This window comes from Dermacentor andersoni, chromosome 4 (assembly GCF_023375885.2).
Source record: "Dermacentor andersoni chromosome 4, qqDerAnde1_hic_scaffold, whole genome shotgun sequence".
Classification (NCBI taxonomy): Eukaryota; Metazoa; Arthropoda; class Arachnida; order Ixodida; family Ixodidae; genus Dermacentor; species Dermacentor andersoni.
This window is the reverse complement of record NC_092817.1, coordinates 62,223,173-62,245,020: the sequence shown is the minus strand read 5'-3', so window position 1 is coordinate 62,245,020 and position 21,848 is coordinate 62,223,173. Positions and strand designations below refer to the sequence as shown.

The 21,848-nt window shown below is 43.3% G+C and overlaps 1 protein-coding gene across 1 annotated transcript in view; it reads right to left on the bottom strand.

Moving 5' to 3' along the window:
• LOC126536208 (oxytocin receptor-like) overlaps positions 1-21,422 on the bottom strand; it is a 69,947-nt gene extending 48,525 nt beyond the window's left edge. Inside the window, exon 1 of the mRNA XM_050183094.3 lies at positions 21,026-21,422. The gene's annotated coding sequence lies outside the window, so the exon portion shown is untranslated. The remainder of the gene's footprint in view (positions 1-21,025) is intronic.
• Between the last annotated feature and the right edge of the window lie 426 nt (positions 21,423-21,848).

Here is a 21,848-nt window from a genome sequence, read left to right as displayed (position 1 = left end):
TGAAAAGAAAAAAAATGGGATTATGGTGTCTAATGCAATGGCCTACCATTCCTGCATTGAGGTCACATGAAATTTTGGAGACATGATCTATTAGCGTACTAAAGCCAAGTAAATCGTCCATAGTTGGAGCTGAAACATGCGAAAAAAAAGAGCCAAAGCTGTATAAACTGTGCATGTACTCTAAGCGTGATGTACTGTCATGATTGATGCTGTTAATGGTAATGTCACCGCATATAACAGTGTTCTTATTTTCTGTGAATCCCGGCCACGGCGGCCACATTTCGATGGGGGGCAAATGCGAAAACACCCGTGTGCTTAGATTTAGGTGCACGTTAAAGAACCCCAGATGGTCGAAATTACCGGAGTCCTCCACTACGGCGTGCCTCATAATCAGAAAGTGGTTTTGGCAAGTAAAACCCCATAATTTAATTTTTTGCTTTCTGTGGCAAAGTTATTAAGAATGTTGCTTAACTGACTACAACATTAACTGACTATAAACGAAGATGAAGGTGACCGATAACTATCAGCTACGATGGTGTTACCACTGTTAACTGGTATGACACTATGGTCCAATTAAAGCCAAACGGATTAAAAGGGACTATTGTTGAATGTGATATCAAGACTACGTGTTTATGTTAACGACGAGTTGACAAGCACGGCACTTGCAACACCACGACACAGTTCGCGTTTACAATATTCAGAATGATAACCTGGCAATCCATACAAGTTACGTTCATTGCCAGATAACTGTGTTTCAGACAAACATATGATAGATAACGAATATTCAAGTAAATAAAAAAAGGGAACAAGATCATCATGATGCTTTCTGAGACTGCGGATGTTTAGGTGCAGAACCGATAATGCGTGTGACTTTTCCTGTGACAATTCTGTCGTTTGTTGGCACAAGTAGATAGCCATGTTGATTTAAGGTCGGCTTAAAATGAAGAACACCGACATATCTAACTGAAGATCTGAAGATACCAAGGTCTCATGCGCATGCAATTCGAAACACGTGGCTGTCATCGGTCATCCGGGCCTTCATTGTGCAATTATCGGTACAGGGGTGCTTCAACTGGTGTGTTTTTTGAAGGTGCTTTTGCCCTGGCGTGAGGTGATCGTGTCCGTACAACGGTCTGGGGCCTGTGCTCTGGGCAAACCAGAAGTACACAGCCGCGCCTTTCTTGCCTTCATAGATAAATTCAGCATTGTTGTTTCGCGAACAGAATCGCGCCATCAACGCATGTCACAATTTCTCCTAATTCTTGTCGCTACCACTGTTTTTCCGGCGCATAATGAGTAGGAAGATTTGCTTACATTTATTGATGGTTTCTAATGTCATGCTAGACTTACGAATATATTGATCTGAAGGAAGAAACTTGCTAACTTTCTTTTCCTGATCAACTTTCTCATCAGTTTGTTTGTTTGTTTGTTGTTGTTTTTTTCTCGTTAAACATTCCCCTCCAAGGCACCTCGGTCATTGTTTTTCTCGCCCTGGTATAATGTCTAATACAAGCTGCAGAAATAAAGACATATCAAAATTCAGCTGATGGCCGGCGCTCAGTATTGTGTACTCCTGTCTGCTCGGTTGTCCCGTTTTTGTGTAAAAAAATTATCGCTTTCTCGAATAAGACGAGACTTTCTGAAGTTGCGTCTTTCACACTTCCTTGGGTTTTCTTTTATTGTTTTGTTTTCTTCACTTTGAACCAGCCACTCCGTGCCCTGTTAACACTGCGTGCCGTGTCCTAAACCAGACTACTCAGCCACCGCGCAATTTTCGGGTGCACCAACAGTAGAAGCGGGACGATCGATTTCATTGCACCACGCAGCTGCTGACCTCATTTCGTCGACGGTACTTGCTCTCGATGGGCGGCACATCCCTATCATCATAAGGGCAGGTCCACATAACTAACACATGCGCAGGAAAAACAAAAGAAGGTGGGCACACAAACCAGTAGGCAGTTGGTGCCGGAAGAAAGGAAGACCTAGCGGCCTTTCGCAAATAGGAGAGACGCGGTAAAAAATAAATTCATCGGCCCTTCCACTCCGTGAAGGACGAGCAGCGAAGCTGTGGTGTGTTTTACTTCAGTAGACGCATCTATGTATATGTAAGCATTAGTATTGTTGTTGCTGTTGTTGTTGTTGTTGTTGTTGTTGTTGTTGTTGTTGTTGTTGTTGTTGTTGTAAGGTCACCTAGGGTACTATGACGTAACAACTACACGAACGCCCACTGGTGGTAACAGTGTGCATAGGACGCAGCTGGCCTTTAAACCGGGCCTTAACGCGAGCGACGATATGCGCTGACCAGGGCGTATTCCGAATGAGGGCCCAAAACAAAACACGTTTGTTTGTAATTTGCGGTTGAGCATACTTACTAGTTAATTAGCTGAAGGAAATTTGGGAGGACTAGAGCTTTATTCTAGCGGACAAACAAAAGACTGTCCGTTTTTCCCCAGCAGAAGCCCACGTATTTACAGCAGACACGAATTCCACAATATTGACAATTTTGCTGGGAACTACGTAATTGTGAAAAGTGTCGATGAAACTCGGCGTAATGCTAGCCTTCTTATCGGGTAATTCTCATGTAATCTGTCTCGGGATAATTTCGTTAAAACAAGACTCGGAGCCGTTTTCTGTAACCACACTCCCTCCGTAGACGGCCGTGCATTGACAGCTGACGGAAATTCACAACTTCACTGTGAACTAATAAATTGTGACAACTAAATTAAACATGGCGTATTAACAAAGTCGTCTTAGCGGCAAGTATCGGGGAAGTTTTTTTCTAAGATATCTACATTAGGTTGAGAGCTACAGAACATTCGCGAGAAACTGGAGACGAACATTTTTTCGTGCCGAGGCGACGCGTACCCGGACGGACATCGACCACCGCCGCAGGGTATAGCTGTATACAGCTTCGCTGTAAAACAGCAGGCGGGTAAAGAGCAGACTCAGTGTTTTGCGGATATAGCTGTTACTACCGAGACCACTGCTGCAAAAGAACGCGTCTTCGATCGGCGCCAGTCGTTATTACGATGACGCGACTCCCACGACTGCATCGCATCCCTCTTCTTCTTCTTTTTTTTTTTTTTTTGTAACTGCTGAAATCGGTTTTTAAAAAAAAAAAATATGAGATACGGTAAACCTCTACTAAGCTGGCCAAGTCTGCAAATGAGTGAGGAAAGCCTTACTCTGAGATGTTCCTTCGCAAGACAACGCAGGAAATCTGATATATTGTAGGGTGCTGGCATTGACGACCCGGAAACGCCATGAGCACAGGCTCCGCTGCTTCGTCAGAAACGCTTTCTGCTTACGAACATTTGCCCGAGACAGCCTGCGGAAACGAGTCCGCGGGAATAAGCGTTGTGGTGACGCCCGACTAAAGCACCTATATGCCGTGTGTCCTAGCTAACGTTAGCCACGGTGGTCAAAAAAGAAAAAAAAAAACAGAGAGAGAGAGAGAGAGAAATAAATCACGGGGCAAAATGCGATTATAAGACCTACGTTTTTCGGTTGCCAGAGGTCTGACGACCAAAAACAGTAACAGTCCTATGTTCTGAAGTCTAGGGTTTGACGAAAACTCGTCTGGCTTTGTTTTTCCGTGTCTGTGTTTTGAATCCGTGTTTTGAATTTTTTCAGTTGGCGAGTGTACGTTTATTCAGCCAGTCCTATGTTCTGTAGTATTTTCTTTTTCTTTTTAGGCAGCTTGGCTAACGTTAACTGGAACAACCTATAGAATCTTCACCTGCTTAGGAGCAGCGGCAGTTTCCAAAAATAATAAATAAATAAATAAATAAATAAATAAATTTTCTGGTGTCACGTGTTTACCTCAAAAAAAGTGCTCTAAATGACTACTTTTAAGGCATTTTAGTGCAATCTTTTCCCAGCACCCTTTCATTGTACGTTACGTATATCAGACCATAAGCGCCTGCGCATACACTTATTTAGTGCTTTGCGAATATTGCCGCTAAGCCTATGCGTGAAAGCCTCACGTCGTGCGGACGACTACCACCAGAGTGGAAAAAAAACTTCAACTGTCCCTTCAATCAGTTGACAACCTCCTTGTATCACGCGCTATACTAAGCAGCACAATGTGCCAATATATCAAAAACCAAGAACGCCATCAGGACGTGAAAGATAAAAGCCGTCATTACTTTTCACGGGAGATCTTTTGAAGCACATGCAAGAGTGTTGTGAAATGTGGCTTTATGGCGGGCGACAATGTCCAAAGCCATTCCTCCTTATTTCTGCCCTCTATTGGAGGAACTATGCTCTGATTGTCCTCCGCTATGGCTTTATTCCTCTAATGTTCGTCTCCTTTCATCTCATGCTTAGGATTATCTCGTTTATGGGTGCTGGCACACTTATTGGAGCGTGTGAACTTTCAGCTTTCACGAATAATTGCCTAAGACATTTCTAATTCAGTCCTCACGCTGAGCTTCCCAGCTTGCCGTTAACGCTTTTCTTTTTAACAATTCCTTCTTCATTCGCTCTGTGTACTTAGCAGATAATATCGTGCATAGAGCTTTCTAATCTAGCCTCCGCCAGTCAATTCCGCCACACTAGCAATGCGCCTTCGCACACACACTTCTTTTGCTAACGTGACGCGTAGTTTTTCATTAAACGACGTCTTCTCAAGTTTTCCGTATTCCTTTGTGGTGATGCAACATTAGATGCGCACGTACTCGCTCCTAGCCCATTCCAACGTTTGTTTGTATAGTTTTATTTTCTCAAGGCCCTTCATCATACGTAAGAAATGCTTCTCGCGCCATAGCTTCACGAAGCCGTATTCATGAAACTAAAAGTCTCTCTTCTTCTTTACGCCTGAGTTACGATGCATTTCTTCACACCGGCGGAAAATTTTCATTCAGGCAGTCTCGCCGGAACGACTAAACACCCAAAGCGATTCTCGACGACGCCGCAGTACAGTCTCCATATATAGTTTCCGTATTTCGCTTCTGACTGCAAACGACGCCCTTCGCATCATGACGCCATCATGGGAGCACCGCAAGGAGACCCTGTATGCGCCCAGATATCATTACACGCGCCATTGATTCAAGTCATAATTTTCCGCGTCTGAAAGAAAGCGCTGTTTCCAAGTCTTAACGAATACACACAGTCAGAACATAACACATTGTGGAAGGGATTTTTGTAGTTTATAATGGAAGGCGTTTACTTCTGTTTCGTCAGAAACGTCCTATTTCATCGAAGGCTTTATGCCTTCCGGAGAACTTCTACGGCGTGATGGTGGCCTCTAGGTTGCAATACGTTTTCAATGCGAGAATTCAGGAGCTTATTTCGAAAACATCTTTGGGACTAGACAACGTCCCACGACTCTGGAGTTACATCTTGTACGCAAGACAGGGAACGAGTGGCAATTCTTTCTTTTCTTGCGAAATTCTTGAACGCGTAAAACAATCGCTCGATAAAGGAAAGGTAATTGGTAAGCATTATATCTGAGGCCGACTTTTGCTCGTATTTCTCTTTCTATTACGTGATAACGCAAAAAAGATTGTGTGTAAAACAATCAGTCTTTACTAATCATAGTGCTTGCGTGGAAGGTGAAGTATCCAGGTTCGGCACGAAGAAAAGAAAGCAAGCAAGCAAGAAAGAAAGAAAGAAAGAAAGAAAGAAAGAAAGAAAGAAAGAAAGAAAGAAAGAAAGAAAGAAAGACTCTAATCTGCCGCTCAGTAAGTGAGGAAGCAATACGAGAGGAAGCGACAGGATGGCAAAAAATGATGGACGCTACCGGGGAAAGACGGTCACTAAGTATACGCGCAATTAAAAGCTCTGAATATGAGTAAAATCAAGTGCCGGGTGAAACACAGCTTCCATTTGCTGGAGGGCGACCATAACCGAGCATATACAAAGCGAGTTCCATTTAGCGAAGCGATTAGCGCAAATGGCAGAAAAAGAAGGGGGGGGAAAGAAAAGAAAAGAAAAATGCAGGTGGGGACACAGGCACTCGACGCAAACGAATGGTTTTTATGCGGAGAGATCTTGGGTATATACAGCGTATCCCAGCTAACTGTAGCCAGAGTTTAAAGATATGCGAATGCCACGTAGCTAGACCGAACCAAGATAATGTTTTCCGTCGCTTGAAGATGTTCAAATAAATTTTTTTCATTCCGCCCAGTCAGATTATTAGCCTTAATTAATTATTCAGGTTCTTGAATATTATAATTAGATGAAAAGTTTTAATGAGAAAATTGTACAGCAACATGAAAAACTTCCGACACAGCTTTCTGTTACTCAATACGTGCAACATAAAAGTGTTTTTTCCAAATGTGAGAGAAGCCCGGGAATAAAGGCAAAGGCCTCGAGCGGCCAGTCGTGCGGCAATTTTGCGTGTATTTGCGGCCTTCCTTCACGCTCGGAAAAACACTTTTATGTAGCAGATATATAGCAACAGGAAGCTGTATCATGAGTTTTTCATGTCGCTCTACAATTTTCTCCTTGACACTCTTCGTCTAATTATAACAGTTGAGAAGGTGGCTAAATAATTAAGAATAATTATCTCAATAGGTGTAATGAAAAAAATAACAATTTGAGTATACCCAAGTGACGGTAAACAAGATTACCGTGGTTGTTTCCAGCTACGTGGCATTCGCATCTTTCTAAAGTCTGGCTAAAGCTTACTGGGACACCCTCTGTACTGTTGAAGCCATAGTTTCCCACAAAAGTCACTAGAGGGGACTAGTGTGTACGGGAGCCACAAGCGTATTTGTTCAGACAGCATGGTAATTATGGGAAGCAAACGGATTTGCCTAACTTCATCCTCCTGGCTTCAAACGGCTTTGTGACTTTGCTACTACATCACTTTTCATTGCGTTATAAATGCAACAATTCGCAAAGGTTACGCATGTGCGGAGACTGTATTATTTTGCCGCGTTTGGAAAGCTATGATTGGATGAAAATTTAGGAAGAAAGAGCGTAAGAAAATTACTCGCCACTAGAACGACTGTAGCCACAAGCGGAAAAAATTGACAAATACATGTAATATGCCCCTCAATCCCGTAATAGATAAATGATTGCAGCGTCTTTGCTAATTTTTGTGGGAGACTCTGTGGTTGAAACCAACAGAAATGCAGATCCCGGTGTGTAGAAAAAGAAGAAATAACGAGCCAACAGATGTGAATGAGCAAACTGTGTGCGTTATGCAATAGTACTCTGCTGATTCTAAATATATGTAGCGTCGCGGCTATCACCTCCAGAGCCGCCGAAGGAGGTGGGCTCACGGGCACGTAGCGCGAGAACGGAACACGCTGGCGCGCTCTACCTGAGCGGCCGCGCTATCGGCCGCACCCAAAATCCCGTGGCGCCATGACTGACCGGCCTAAATAAACCGTGGCTACGGCGGCTACCCCTTCGCGCCACCTCCCACATATACGTACCTGTAATACAAATTTTCCGATAGCATGAACAAAACCATTGCCTAGTAATTACCACGTTTATCATCTGCTTTTACCATGCTCAACCGCAGAAATTGGCAAATTTGCGTTGTATCCGCTCTTTCTTTCTTTCTTTCTTTCTTCCTTTCTTTCTTTCTTTCTTTCTTTCTTTCTCTCGTTCTAGCTCTTTCTATCTTCCTTTCTGTTTTCCTTTTTCTTTCCTTTTTTTCCTTTTTTGGTAAGGAACCTTGCAGTGGACTCGATTTGAAGTTCTCTTGCTTCTAAAGTAAATGTACAGGCGCCGACAAAAGTGGTATACTCCACGCAGATTGCTACTGCAGCAGCGTCGCTCGGCCTTTTGGCGAGCTGAAGCACGAAACATTGACACGAGTCAAGCGACATGCTTGCAGATAATAAAGTGCACCCATTGGCTGTCTCGATCCCAGATGCTGCCTGTAGATGGCGTTGCGATGCAGTTTGCCGTTGCTCCGGCTCCCGCTGCGTAGAGTATACCACTTTTGTCGGCGCCTGTACATACGCAGTTCTCGCCTGTCGTGTCTGTCATGTTGTTGCGACTCGCTTGATATTAAAGTTTTGGTATCAACCAGTGAGCCCAGCGATGAGTCTTCTTGATAAATGCTCCGGTAGAAAAAAAAAAATACCGTTTGTAAACTGAACGTATCAATAGCATGAACATTTCGTCCTAGCAGTATCTAAAAAGTCACTGGGCTGAACTCGAGTCTTCCAGTTTTAAACCCTGGTGACCACCTGCAGAATTCTGCAATCGCTTTATTCTACACGTTTCGCTTTCACTGAACTCCTCATCGCAAATGGGTGGTTTAGCTTGCCCTGGGTAGTGCAAGAGAAGGAAGAGCCATCCTTCATGCTTGCACAAACAAACAACCTCGAGCTTTTCGACCCTTCCAACGAGTGCATGCATTTTCTTTCGATGCATTCGTGCAAGGTTTGTATTTCACCATAAACTGGAGCACGCGCGTATAGGTCGCTGTGACGTGATTGATCTACGAAGGATGATCGAGTAACTGTCGCGTTCGTGTCAGGTTGCTTTGCTAAAAGAAGTCAGGAGATTTACTTGAAAACCAAATATAAGCTGGTTATCCCTGTAAGCACCTAGCGCTGCTCTTTTGACTAACGATCAGTAATGTTAGAATGAGTATTCACTTCAATTTTCACTATAATTCTTCGTCGCCGGGGAAACAACAGGGACAAAGGGGAAAAAATTCACGCATGAATAGTTAGTTCTAAGGCAGCAATACATCCTACCAAAACAAGGAATAAATCTAAGGCGTTTTGATGTTAAACCGTGGCGTATGTTTTGGAGTCGCTCATCCATCTTGCAAGCTCGCTTATTAAAAAGTTAGAAATGTAACAAATCTAGAAAAAGCCATCTACTTCGACCACCTAATCGTGATTATCTGTTGCGATCGTATACCTGCCGGAAATATAAAATGAAAGAACACTAGGCATAAATAGACAGTTAGGAGCTTTCCATTAGCGCCCAACCACTGCAGAAAAGCATCCTTGCTGACTCAGCCCATATCTCGCGGCCGAACCTTTTGTTCGCTATACATTGCGTGATGGAAACAAGAAAAAGAAAGCCCTTTCAAGCAAATGCGAGACACAGGAACTTTCAATTTTTCTTGGAGTGTTTCAACAGAGCTACAAGATATGCTACTCCTAATGACCTATGTGCTCCGCAATATTTCCAATGGCTACACGAGCTGCTTTTAAAATATCTTGCTTTACTGTTAGCTTCGCGAAAAAGGATAATTTTTGTACCGGAACTCGCAAATCTCCTCTAGTGCACGTGCCCCTAACAGTTGTCTATTGCCGAGGTGATTGTGACCTTATTGCGCCGATCATTGCATTCGGTTATTACCGGAAATTCGAACAATGCGCTTAGGTAAAATAAGCTTTATTATAAATGTCACAAATGTTACAGCAGTCACTAAATCAGAATACTGATCGGCGAGCTTTATTACGCTAGTCCGCGTTTGTTGCTCTACTACTTTTATTCAGTCGTTCTGCTAACTCCATTCGGTCGCTGCTTATCTTTAAAGAAAGATGTAGTCAGCGAGTATTTGGGGCGCACTTCATCTCCATCTCCTATGCCTACCTTGTTACGCACAATATTCGGGCTCGACTCATCAGGCCACTTGTAATGGTTATGCAGGCGACCTGATATCAATTTCGAAACCCGGATTGAGAAGGGCGGCGTGAATCCGAAAAGAAATGAGCCTACCTACACCCACGCGTCTTCGATCACGCTCAAAGGAGTCCTGTGAAGAATGTGAGAATTAGGAGGGTAAAAATTATATTCAGGAACATCCTCGTCAGCAGCTAGCACCAGTGCTGCTTAAAAATTCGGGCCACGGCATCTGGCATAGACGAACAAGCTCTATTGCGCCAATGGGAAGACGTGACTGTCTTAAGCAATGTAAATGCCTGAGGAGAAGATGCCTTCTATGTGTACAGTTTTTTAATTTTTTTTTTTTTTGCTTTCAAATTGGACGAAATGGAACGTCACTGATTCCAGCAGAGTTGCATTTAAACAGAAAGGAATCGAGAAGCAATCTGTGCAATGCTAACACAGCGCTCTTAAAAGGAAGGGCCTTTATTTGCTTTATACCGAATTCAGAGTGTTGGGACATCCCACGCATATATATATATTACACGTTGTTGCCGAGGTTTTATTTCTTGTTTTGTTTCGTGAGATGGAAAAAAAAAAATGTCACTCAAGCAAAAGGCAACTTGGAGTGCTCAAGTCATGAGTCAAGAAAATCGCTGTAGCAAAATAAATATATTTTAGAACGCTTTAAATTAAGAGCACATTAACGAATGCGCAGAACTAAATATGATCAAAACAATATTTTTCAAGAATAAATGAAAGAAGGATGCACGTCGATCACGTCACCAACGAGCGGTGTACCACGCAATCGTTCCAGCTGGTAGAATGGGTAACATTATTTTCGAAATCTCAGCTTCAGCATTTTCTAACAATATTTTCGTCAGAAACAACCTCACCATATATTTTTCTTGGCGCCTTGTATAAGATGCAGCATAACAGCAATGATATGCAAGTGCTATTTCCTTTCATGTTTCTTTCTATTTAGTATCTTGGGCTTCTACTGCGTAACATTTTATCAATATATTTGCATGCAGCACGGTTTGGCGAGTTAGGAACAATCTACTCCGTAACTATCTCGAAGTACACGGGAAGTAAAGCCAACTGACGCAATATTGTTGAAAGCCGAAGCTGCTTTTAGGCAGCTGTATCTTTCACTTATCTTTCACTTTCAGTTAAACGCAGTAACTCATCGGGTGTTCCTTCTGTTTTATATATTAAGTTTCTGTTAGGGATGCAATCTATTTATCTTGGAGTACTCCCAGGTTTTTCCGAAATAAACTCGACTTCACCTTAAGAGACCAAAGTCGTAATGTGAGCAGGATATGCTGCACAAGGGAACATGACCTTCCAGGCATGATGTGGCGCTATCGATATTTTTGTGCTTCTTGATCGTGTACCAATGAATGTATAGGCCACGTAGAAGAGTACGCATTTGGGCTGGTTGGTTCATCATTACGAGCAGTAAACAGCACTATACAACAGGACAAAGAGAGGGAAACAGACAACAGCGCTGACTAGCAACACTTGGTTGTTAGTGCTGTTGTCTGTGTCCCTCTCTTAGTCCTCTCATATAGCGCTGCTTACTGCTCGTAGTCCACGTATTCCTGTTTTTAACACATTGTGTGATAATAGACGAGAAACAACTCATATATCGTAGCTGTGCTTTCATCTCCTAACAGGGGCTCTTATTTGCGAAATTCGTCACGAATTCGCCAAGCTGCAGATAGAGCCCAAAAGGGTCCGGAACCACCCCTCGGACTTGGTCAAGTAACGCAGTCCGCGTATCGCATACGCTGCTCCGAACATCTCAGCTGCGCTTTGCAGTCGTGCACTGCGTGTGGAGCTCGCAAGCGGAGCGCGAAGTCACCCATTTCTCTAACGCTCTCTTTTCAACAGAAGCCTGTTCGCCACTCTTTTTCTGAACGCTTTATTTCGTAATATAGCGGACTCCCATACGCGGCTGCTATTGGACAACAGCTGACATCGATCAAGAACGGTGTTTGGATCAGTGCGCTTCTTCCTACTGTTACTGTGTATACTTATTGACGAAGTTTAGTAAACAGGCTGGAGAAATCGAAAATCTGCTTTCCAATTTCGATAATAATTACATACTTCCTGAAGAAGCCCAATATCGTCTGCTCACGCTCGGGCGCGGCCGCGCGCGCTGGAAATAAACTTTGGCCCATCGGTGTCGTAGCCATCGAATCTCGCTAAATTCGGCTCTGAACACGAATTTTGAACGCTCAACCAGCCTCAGACCACCCGCAACTTGAGATCAGACCACACGATCGCTTGCCAGCGTACGCTCACTCTTGGCCGCTCCTGGTTAGACGCCATGGCAGACTTCGCTTTGTAGTGAGAAATAGATAGCGCTTCAGAATGCGCAAGTTGGATGTGGCTACTATCCGTCGGTCAAGCTCGCGTAGGACATCTGCACCACGTATAGCCCGGTCAGACTGGAGCATATGAGCGCGAGCGGCCACTGAAGCCTTGTCGTGCAGAAAGCGACCGCTGCGCATGAGCGCTGCATGCAGCTGCATGTAGCTGTGGTCTGCTACGTAGCGTAGATATCGCGGCCGCCCCCAGAAAGCGCGACGAGTCCGCCGGTTAAGCGCCACGCGGCTCGCTCAGGACAGCTGCCTCTGGATTACGTTCGCCGCGTCTTAGGAGCTAAAATCGGAAGCAATGGCGCCTGCGTGAACATTGAAAATCAGTCTAACTGCGCGCCAAGGTGACGTTGCGCAATGGGGCAAGCCCCGCTCCGACGTAGCCTTCGCCGTGCAAGACATCGAAGAAGGAGCGTAAGCACCGCGAAGGTGGTCTTTGCCAGTAACTCCGCTTCTGCTTAACGAACTGAAGCACTTATTGCGGCAAATTGCTTCTGAAATAGCCTACATTACCTTCTAAGGCATTTCTCTACTTTGATAGAGAGTGCTACACTGACCCCTGTAAATCCTGAAAGTAAAAGCTGACTCCGGCACATAGGAAGGTAAAACATAGCTTAGGGAACATACAAAATACAAAACATTCACTGGGCAAAAGGGCAGAAAGTAGAGTGAGTTGAAAGCGATTCGCTTTACCGAAGGGAGGTGCACACTCGGACACAAGTATAGAATAGAAAGGCATTTACGCTGTTCTTTTCGTTCTATAGTGATGCCATTGTTTGCACGTCTGCCTTCACTGACATGGATTCACTGATCATAGTAACTAATACCAACTATGCTTCCTCGATGCCATAACGCAATGTAATCTACGAGATTCCCTTACCGGCAAACGACTCAACCCAGCAAATTGCGTTATTCAAGGAACTGGCACAGCAGGGCACGTAGCCAGCCTTCTCTTCATTTTTTTTTTTCGCGGATGGCGGCCCAAGCCTCTATTGGTCGGACGAACTGTTCCCCTGTGTGGCGTGAACGCGAAGAAAGGGAGTTAACCGAGGGGCCCGATTTTTATTATTCTTATAAGAAGCAAACAAACAAAGACACCAATGACAACATAGGAGAAATTAATGCGTAAAGCGAAGATATGGGATCGTTTCCCACCTGCGGCAAGTTGTTGTTTATCCACTTTCATTGTCAATACTTTATAATTTCTTTAATTCATTCAGTAAGTAAAAGTAATTACTAATATATATATATATATATATATATATATATATATATATATATAAACCAAAATGTATTACGACACCTTATACAAAGAACACAAAACCTATGATTGAAATTCACTGTATCCAATAACAAATGTTTCACGCTTGCCTCTTGTAAGTTCGGTGCACTTTCATATAATTGAAAATAAATGGGTTGTCTCGCTGATTATATTATATAGGTTGTCCCTTGCAACTTGAGTCAAATCTTAAAGATATGCAAATGCCACGTAGCTGGACAGAGCCGAAGTTATCTTGTTTGCCGTCGCTAGGAGATACTCAGGTTATTTCTTTCATTCTACCAAATTACATAATTGCTCTTGAATATCTAATCAGTTTCTCAAACCAGATAATTCGACGAAAGGTGCTAATGAGAAAATTGTAGAGCAGCATGAAAAACTCCCGATAAAGCTTTGTGTTTCTCATTACTTGCTATATAAAGGTGTTTTTCCAAGCAGGAAAGAAGCCCGCGAATACACGAAAAATTCTCGCGCGACTGGCTGCTCGAGGAACTTAGTCTGTATTCGCGGACTTCTCTCACGTTTGGAAAAAAAAAAAACACTTTTATGTAGCACGTATTGAGCAACAAAAAGCTGTATCTTGAGTGTTTCATGTTGCTCTACAATTTTCTCATTGTCACTTTTCATCTAATTATATCTTAGAAGTTCACTAATTAAAACTAATTTTGTAACCATGCGGAATGCAAAAAAAAAAAAAAATAAGGTAAATATTTCCAAGTGACGGCAAACAACATTATCTCGGTCCTGTCCAGTTATGTGGCATTTACAAATCTTTTTTTTTTTTAGTTTGACTCTCAAGTGACAGGGGACGCCCGGTATATAGGAAAACAAATTTAAGAAGGAGCGTCAAACTTGGATTACACAATTATGCGCAGCCGTGACGCATCTTACTAATATTAACTTACTTTCTAATGAACAAGACAAACACTAAGTTTCCAACACGTTGGTAAAGGATGCCTCAGCAAGGCGTAGCGGTCCACTAGGAGAATGGTTCAAGCTCCACTAAACATACAGTATCGTATTCGACGATGCGACACGTAAACGCTTGCAGATTTAGCAGGCACTAATTATTCAATGAGAAGACAGCATTATGATACTACTGCGCCAGGCCATCTTCTAAGCGCTTTTAACAGTATGACCGTAATAACATCACTGCCTTTATTATAGTTGCTTTTTCTTCAAGATTTCACTTTGTCCATCGTTCGAGTATTTGCTTTACACTGCGATTTTCATACGCCCGGGCTTTTTGGTAAGCACGGATATTGCCTTCGTAGACGCTGGCTGGCACACGATGAATGTACATGAGATCCACTGATTAAGCCGTTCTTCAGCCGTCATGATAAGCAAAATATGTGTTTATTCTTTTCAATCTTGACCATTGCCAATAATTTCAGCGATGCCTTGATTTGATTGGCCAAACTCTTTGATTGGCCTGCCACTTTACCTCCTAGATCTCCCGCTCGCATTTCCCATAAGGAGATGTGCCGTTCTCATATCTTCGACGTAAAATTTGAACATGGGCTGCGCAGATACCCTTCGCGACGTGCGTGCCTTGTTAGGGCAAATTACGAGCTATGTTTAGTGTTGTTGTCTGCTGAGCCGTGATTTGCCAAGTGGAGCTCGAGAAACATTCACAGATCGTCGATGTAGGGAATGTACGACGCTCACCTGTACTGCTCCTCTGTACAGAACTACAATAATAATCGGCCTGATGTTTTCGTCTGGCGACCCTGCAGCCATGGCGCATTGCATTTTGTTGCGAACTCGTTTGCTCTGCGTGGATGCAAAATGAAATTGCCCTGCTTGTATCGAGGGGAAAAAAGAAACCGCAAAACTGACACCGCGCTATCTTGCCCGAATCGGAGGGGTCAACTTTCACGATCACGCTTATGCCTGCCTGTGTAAGACAATGCGCTGGGGAAATTAGTTTCTTTTGCACACGAGCAGGGGCCCAACTCTCGCGGAAGAGAAATACGTGCATCAGTGCTTCTGCTTGTATTCCTCTTTGGCGTGCGAACAGGCGCGATGAGTTTCATTTCCGAAAGGGCGAGGGGGGAGCGGGTCCCCTGCCCCCTTGAATATGTGCCTGAGCGCACCCGTTATTCACAAAACTAAGCGAGCCATTATAGCAACAGCTGTGGTGAGCATCGGCCACGTCTGCTCGCTCAGTGTAATTCAATTTCGGAAGAGCCAAAACCTCTCTGAAAAAAAAATTAATATGTAAGCTCATGCGGGGGCTCCTTGGTTGGTTGTGATACCGATAGTAAATTCTGAAAATAGTTTTTTCTTGTGAATCATTTACTGTTCCTCAGGGCATACCTTTGCTTTCATCAGCATTGCATCTACTCCATAAATTTTCTGCGTGCATTTTTAGTGCATGCACTATTCTGCGCCGTTGCCTCCTCAGAAATGTAATATTCTTACTTGTTCCGGCGTTGTGGGTTTGCGTCGTTGCAAGCACTATGTACGTAATTAACTTTGTCGTGTAGCCCACCTTTTTACCCGAGTTGCTAGATTCTGTCTTACAGTTACATTTGTTCCTCTCGTTGTCCAATATAAGAAACTAATAATGCACCCTCTTACAAAACCTAGCTATTCTGTAAGCAGTAAGAATTTATAGACGGGAATTTCCGGTACTAATTAAAAGATTGTAATAACAAATTTAAGAGAAAGTTTCGCTTCACTTTTAAGAAAGTGAGATATTAGGAAAAAGGCAGAACAACCAACTGCCAAGTTTCGTGGAACATAATGAAATCACTTAAACTTTTGCTGTTTTTATTTATTAGCTCTGAGAATAAAGAATATTGCGAGCACCGTGCAGAGCACCGCAGCCTTTACCGAATGAAATTTCCTGAATTCTTCTATGTTCATTATGCTCAATTAACGCTACTCCTGTTCTCCACCCTTCTAATAAATGAAAGCTTACATGAGAGTTCTAAAGCGTTCTCATAACATGTCTGAAGGGGTCCCAAGATGTACACAAAATGACGTTAAGTAATATATCAACGGCGCCTAAATATAGCGAAATAAAAGGAAATAGTTGGATGTTAATGACCTAATATATATGCGAAAACTATGCCGGAGAGATATGTTCTTCGAAAAGAGGAACTCCGAATTGACCCATCGCTGATAGGACATGTACAACTTGTCTCGCCATCCTACAGGATGATATCATTTGGAGAACTATGACTTGCTAATTAGAAACATCAATTACAAAAACATTTCTGAAAGGCTCTGCGACGTAGAGTTTAAGATCGTAACTTGCACAGCCTATTTTTTATTTAAGTTTTTGTTGAACAGCTTGGAAAACGTCAGCTGGAACAGCTTTATACAGGCATGGGTTCTTTGGCGTTTTTGATTCATCCTCACCACGTCGTTCACTTGCAAAATCATGCCACGCTTTATTTTTCATGCGTTAAGGTATTGGCACAAGAACTCTGTGCATAGCCGTATGTTAGAACTCCACGTGCCGACACGTCTACAGCCGAGCTGTAAAGGTGCCACAGGATGTTCGGGTCCGCATAAAAAAAAAAAAAAACTGTCGTCACTAATGGCGCACACCCACATAACCAAGCAAAAAAGTCAATGGCTCATTGCCCCGTAAGGCAGAGGCTACAAGCACTCAGCAAAGCGCTTACATTCTGTCTAATCACACGTACAACATACAGAACAGCATGTCGAAAACTGTCGTCGTCAATGGCTCATACCCCCGTAAGCAAGCCAAAAGCAAATGGCTCATACCCCCGTAAAGTTCATGGCTACTCGCTTCACGTGGGTTAGTTGCGATGACACTAACCCTGTCGTCGTTGCCGGTGATTTCAATGTGGAAGCGTCGGGACCGAAAAGGGAGTGGTTTACGCGTTTTGTGTTGGAATTGGTTTATTCATTCTAGATTACAGGTTATAAAGAACAATAATATACAGAAGGATGTCCTATAGTCGATGACTGTATTGGGACCTCCTGTTATATATAAATATGCTTTTTCTAAAGCAACGAGGAGCACCACATTAGAATCACATACAAGGAAACATGGAAGAAAGTAAGTAATGCAGCATATAAAACAAGATGTACTTGTGCATTTGGGTAGACATATGCGATATGTGAAAGCATATCGCTTGCGATGACGCACCGATCCCGCCAGCATCACCCCCCAGCGGCGTGCTTGCGCCGATATGACATTATCAAATGATATGTTTGCATTTGCCAGTATGCCGATCAGTATGTATCATAGCGACCACAAAGCCATTGTTACCGTCGCTACTAAACGACAATGAGCGATTCCAATAAAATCTTTACCGCAAGATTTCTTGCCACGATGTTTGCAGCTCCACCGGTTATCCACTTTCGCAGGGCGGAACGGCCCTGAATTTTTGTTCACAGGGAACAGCGTTCGTATTCGCAAGGCAACTCGTACGTGGATGTGTAGCAACAAGTGCCGGTTTATAATATTCCTTTCGGTGTGACCTTCGTGAATCCTTCTTAAGTTTGACCCCGGGCTTGCTTACGTCGGCACGAAACACTGTTTTTATTCTGTCTGCAACTTCAATGTATGCATATAATTTCGCGAACTTCTAAACTTCCGTGATCGTATGAGCAATTGGATCTAGAAAAAAAATTTTTCCTCTACACTATTTGGTTCTCTAGCAAAGCACCGGCCAGACGGTTACGTAGAAGAACTTGCTAGTGCTGGCGTCACTGATGATGATGACTTACAGTGATGGGCTCAGCGGTGAAAATGATTAAAAAGATAGCTCACACGTCCAAGGCTTCTGCTCGCGCACCTGACGAAACGCGAAAAAGCGCTTACTTTCCTGCAGTAGTTAAAGGGCAGTTTTCCTTTCGTAAAGCCCCGCTAAGCCATGCTGCAAATCCTTTGCCTAGTCTGAAGCCCGGTACGGGAAACGGCTTTAACGAACTGAGCCTCTCTTCCACCTCGCTAATGACGTGAACGCAACTCCACGCCGTCGTCACACAGAGTTGCGTGTAGACGTTCACACCTCTCCAGTACTTGCTGCATTATCAGAAAACACGCATCTCTGCTTTAATGACACGGTATCTCATTGGACACCTAAGAAGCACTGGTCAAAAAAAGATGACTTCCCTAAATTTCCCTAACTTTCCGACTTCCATAACTTTTACCTAACTAATTAGGGAAAATGATTTCTATGTGTGTACGGTAACTATAATTAAGAGGCGTTTTAGTTGTTTTTTAAGCACTCAGATTTGTTTAAGCGTTTATATGTAATATTTCACACGTTTCTTCCTGAAAATAAAAAAACAATACTGCACAAGTGAAATATGGTTCTGAATTTCTTCAGTTGGACTTCACCAGCATGACCCTTTATGTGCATACAACCAAATTGCGGGGCCTGCTACAAGACGCCAGTTGCACTGTTGATGAAGCGAATGACTGGAATGGTTCCCGCTATACTGTAGAACGACGAGAACTTGGAAATTTTGCAGCAACGTATTCATTATAACTCATGCCTGGGAGGGATGAGAATACAAGCAAAGAAACGATATGAATTCCTGTGAAAAAAAGCCTCATGAGATTAATCTCACGTTGCGTCCTATTCTGTAGTCATCCCACGTCAGAGCTGTCCGCAAAGACTAAGATAGACACGTTAAAAAAAAAGAAATGTGTGCAGTTTTCTGTAGATTTCGGAGTCCTCGCGCAAGAAGCGCTAGGACGATGCCAGGCGATTATGAGATACAGGAGCCGAAATCATTAAGCGTTTCGACCGTAAGTGCTGTTTGTGGATTATATAAAGTTATGTCATTCGTCTTCGCTAATAGTATGTCTGCATTACGCTCTACACTCGAATGGCATCTACTCTTAGGAACAGTTCTCCCGTAAAAGCTTTCAATGAACACAGATTCAATTCTCCTATCTTGTTGGCATTGGCAGGGCAGATTCATTTTACATTCGACGTATGTATCTATATAGTACTATACACTGAATCGAGTTATTCGACATCTAATATTCTCGGTACATTCGCTTATACAGCATTAGAGCGCACCTTATCAATATTTACACATAACGTCGCAATGAATGCAAGAATAAAGGGCATGATGCTGTGATAATTATTGTTTAGTGAGTACGATGGTAGCCGTGGGCTCAGTAGCTGATTAACAAACTAACGGAAGGTTACTGCACACAATGCCTATAGAACTAAAACTGCATTCCCTGGCCCGTGTTGCCTTCTCATCACACACTTTATTTATGTACGTTTGAATAACCATGTAAATATATGCGCTTGGCATGGATAGCCACGATCTTCTTTTAATGAGGAACTCGCTGGTACGAAGGTGCGTCAAGATCTCCCGAATACGGCGTTCTACAGTGATCCGACAACCACAACTGTCGTGCTCACAAGCCTCTCCATTGAGCAATGTGTGTCGCAAGACCGACTACACGCAAAGTCAGATCAAAGTTCTGCGTTGACGACTCGACATGGAGGTTTGAAAGCTATATATAAATCTGCTTGCGAAGTTACAAGCTTCATGGAGAAGAATCCTAGAACAGGTTCAGAAACAGTTACTACCTGCTAACTAAAGAAGGCTGACATTTCCTGAATCTTTCGCAAGAGTTCAGGGATGCTGAAGGCAGCCTTATTTCCACTTACAAGCTACACGAACTATCTGCGCAGCTGCTTATAACTGAACTGCTGGTCACAACAGCAGTAGTAGTAATTAAGAGAGTAAACGATAGATCGATGAGTGCAGCATTCATGAATCATTCAAGCTATCTTGAACGCGAGCTAAATACCTGACAATCATACCTACTTAATGCACAGGGTTTTACAAGCTGGACATAATAGTTTACGTAAGGCCTTAAAACGATATATACCTACCCCTTAGTTGTCATTTATTCAAAGAATCAAATCAACCTTTATATGCGAGAGTTGTAGCGCAAATTCTGCGGCAGTTTACCACGGAACCTGGCATCTGCATTAGTGTTGCTCTGAAGATATGCGGAAGCGTCTTGAATATATTGCACGAATCCTAAAAAATATGTTTATGTAATAAATTTACAACCGCATTTGTATGCTACATATGCACTTTATGCACTTGCTGTTAGCCTTTGTTTGTTTTTGCTTTCCTAAATGCATGAGGTACAGCATAGTTATAAGTTTAATCACGGCGACTGTCCTTGCACGATTATTTCCCGAATACTACAAGTTCACTGTTAATAATTTAACTCCTGATAACATGTTAATAAATACGCCTTCAGCTCAGGCCTTCCTCTGTACCCTAGTCCATAGTGTGAATGTTGTCGATGTAACTTATATTTCATGTAAATGCCCTGTTTGTCGCGAAAAAAAATTAATACCTTCGATAGTAGTAGTTCAAGCTGAAGCCTCAAGTACTCAAGAAAAAAAAAATACTAGCGTCAATATAAAGAAGTGTCCTGGCTTATTACACAAAATTGCTCGACTTGACACACTGGTCACTCCCAAGAGTCTTGTTCTTTGAAGCAGATTAACAAAAGAAAAAAAGAAAAAAAGGAAGACACAAATTCCAGTACCAACAATTTAACGAAAGTAAGGCCTGCATTCACAAAAGTGCTTTTAAGCTCCGTCTGCGGTCAGCTGCGATCTGCGTCTGCAACTATCGAGGGCGCTCATTTCGTGCATGAGAGCTGTAAGCCAAGCGCCAGCCAAACAGCAAAAGCACATTTGCAAGGGATATTTGTAATCGTGAGATTGGTTCGTTTCACAACTTCGGGGCGGATAAACAGGCCTCGGCAATAATTAAAAACATGTTACACCTTGCGACAAAAAGAGAGAAGGCTCAATGAGTATTAAGACAACCACAAACTTACCTCAAGTCGTTTAGTTTCTTCAGTAGGGAGCACAAAGCGCCGTGGCTGGACAAAGTTGGACAACACAAAAAGCGGCGTCCAAAAAAAATATTTAAAAAAAAGATAACAAGGGACGGGATGTTGTCTCCGTGTGGCAAAGCGAGTCCGTTAACAACGTTCCAGCGACCTTGCTGGCGGCGCACGCAAAGCGATATATGTGGCGATGACCCGTGGGGAGGACCGCAACCGACACTGCTTGGAGTTTCCACGCATCTGAGAGGCCGAGACGACGCGGCAACTACAGCCGCGGCGCGCACCGGGGGCCCGCTCACCCTCTCCCAGCGACCCTCGCCACCACGTCTCGCGCACACACCCACACTGAGCCGGGAGATGGCGCTTCAGTCAGTATGCCCCCGTCACCCCGTCGTCGCGTGCGATAAGCCTTTAAAAAAACAGGGGGAGGGGGTGGAATGGTGGGATTCTTCGTTCAACAGTGACGCTGTTCATTGCTACAGCAAAAATACGGTCTGTTGTACACTCTAAAGAAGGTATAATTTAAACAAAGGTGGCCATTTTCACATTCAAACGAACTGACAACTAATTGCGCTAAATAATCATAACAACCACATGAGTTTAACTGTTTCGTGTATTTTGCATCCTGAACTGAACATCGGTCAGTGTGAAATTCTCTAGTGCCAACTATAGGTAAGCGCGTCACCAGGTAATGGGTTATCACACCATGTTACGTGACGCCTGGTGCAAAAGTCAGTTCTGCATTAGCGTTGCACTGTATGTCTTGCTAAAAATAATTTTGCACCTGTGACGTGAACTAACAGTGTCGGTT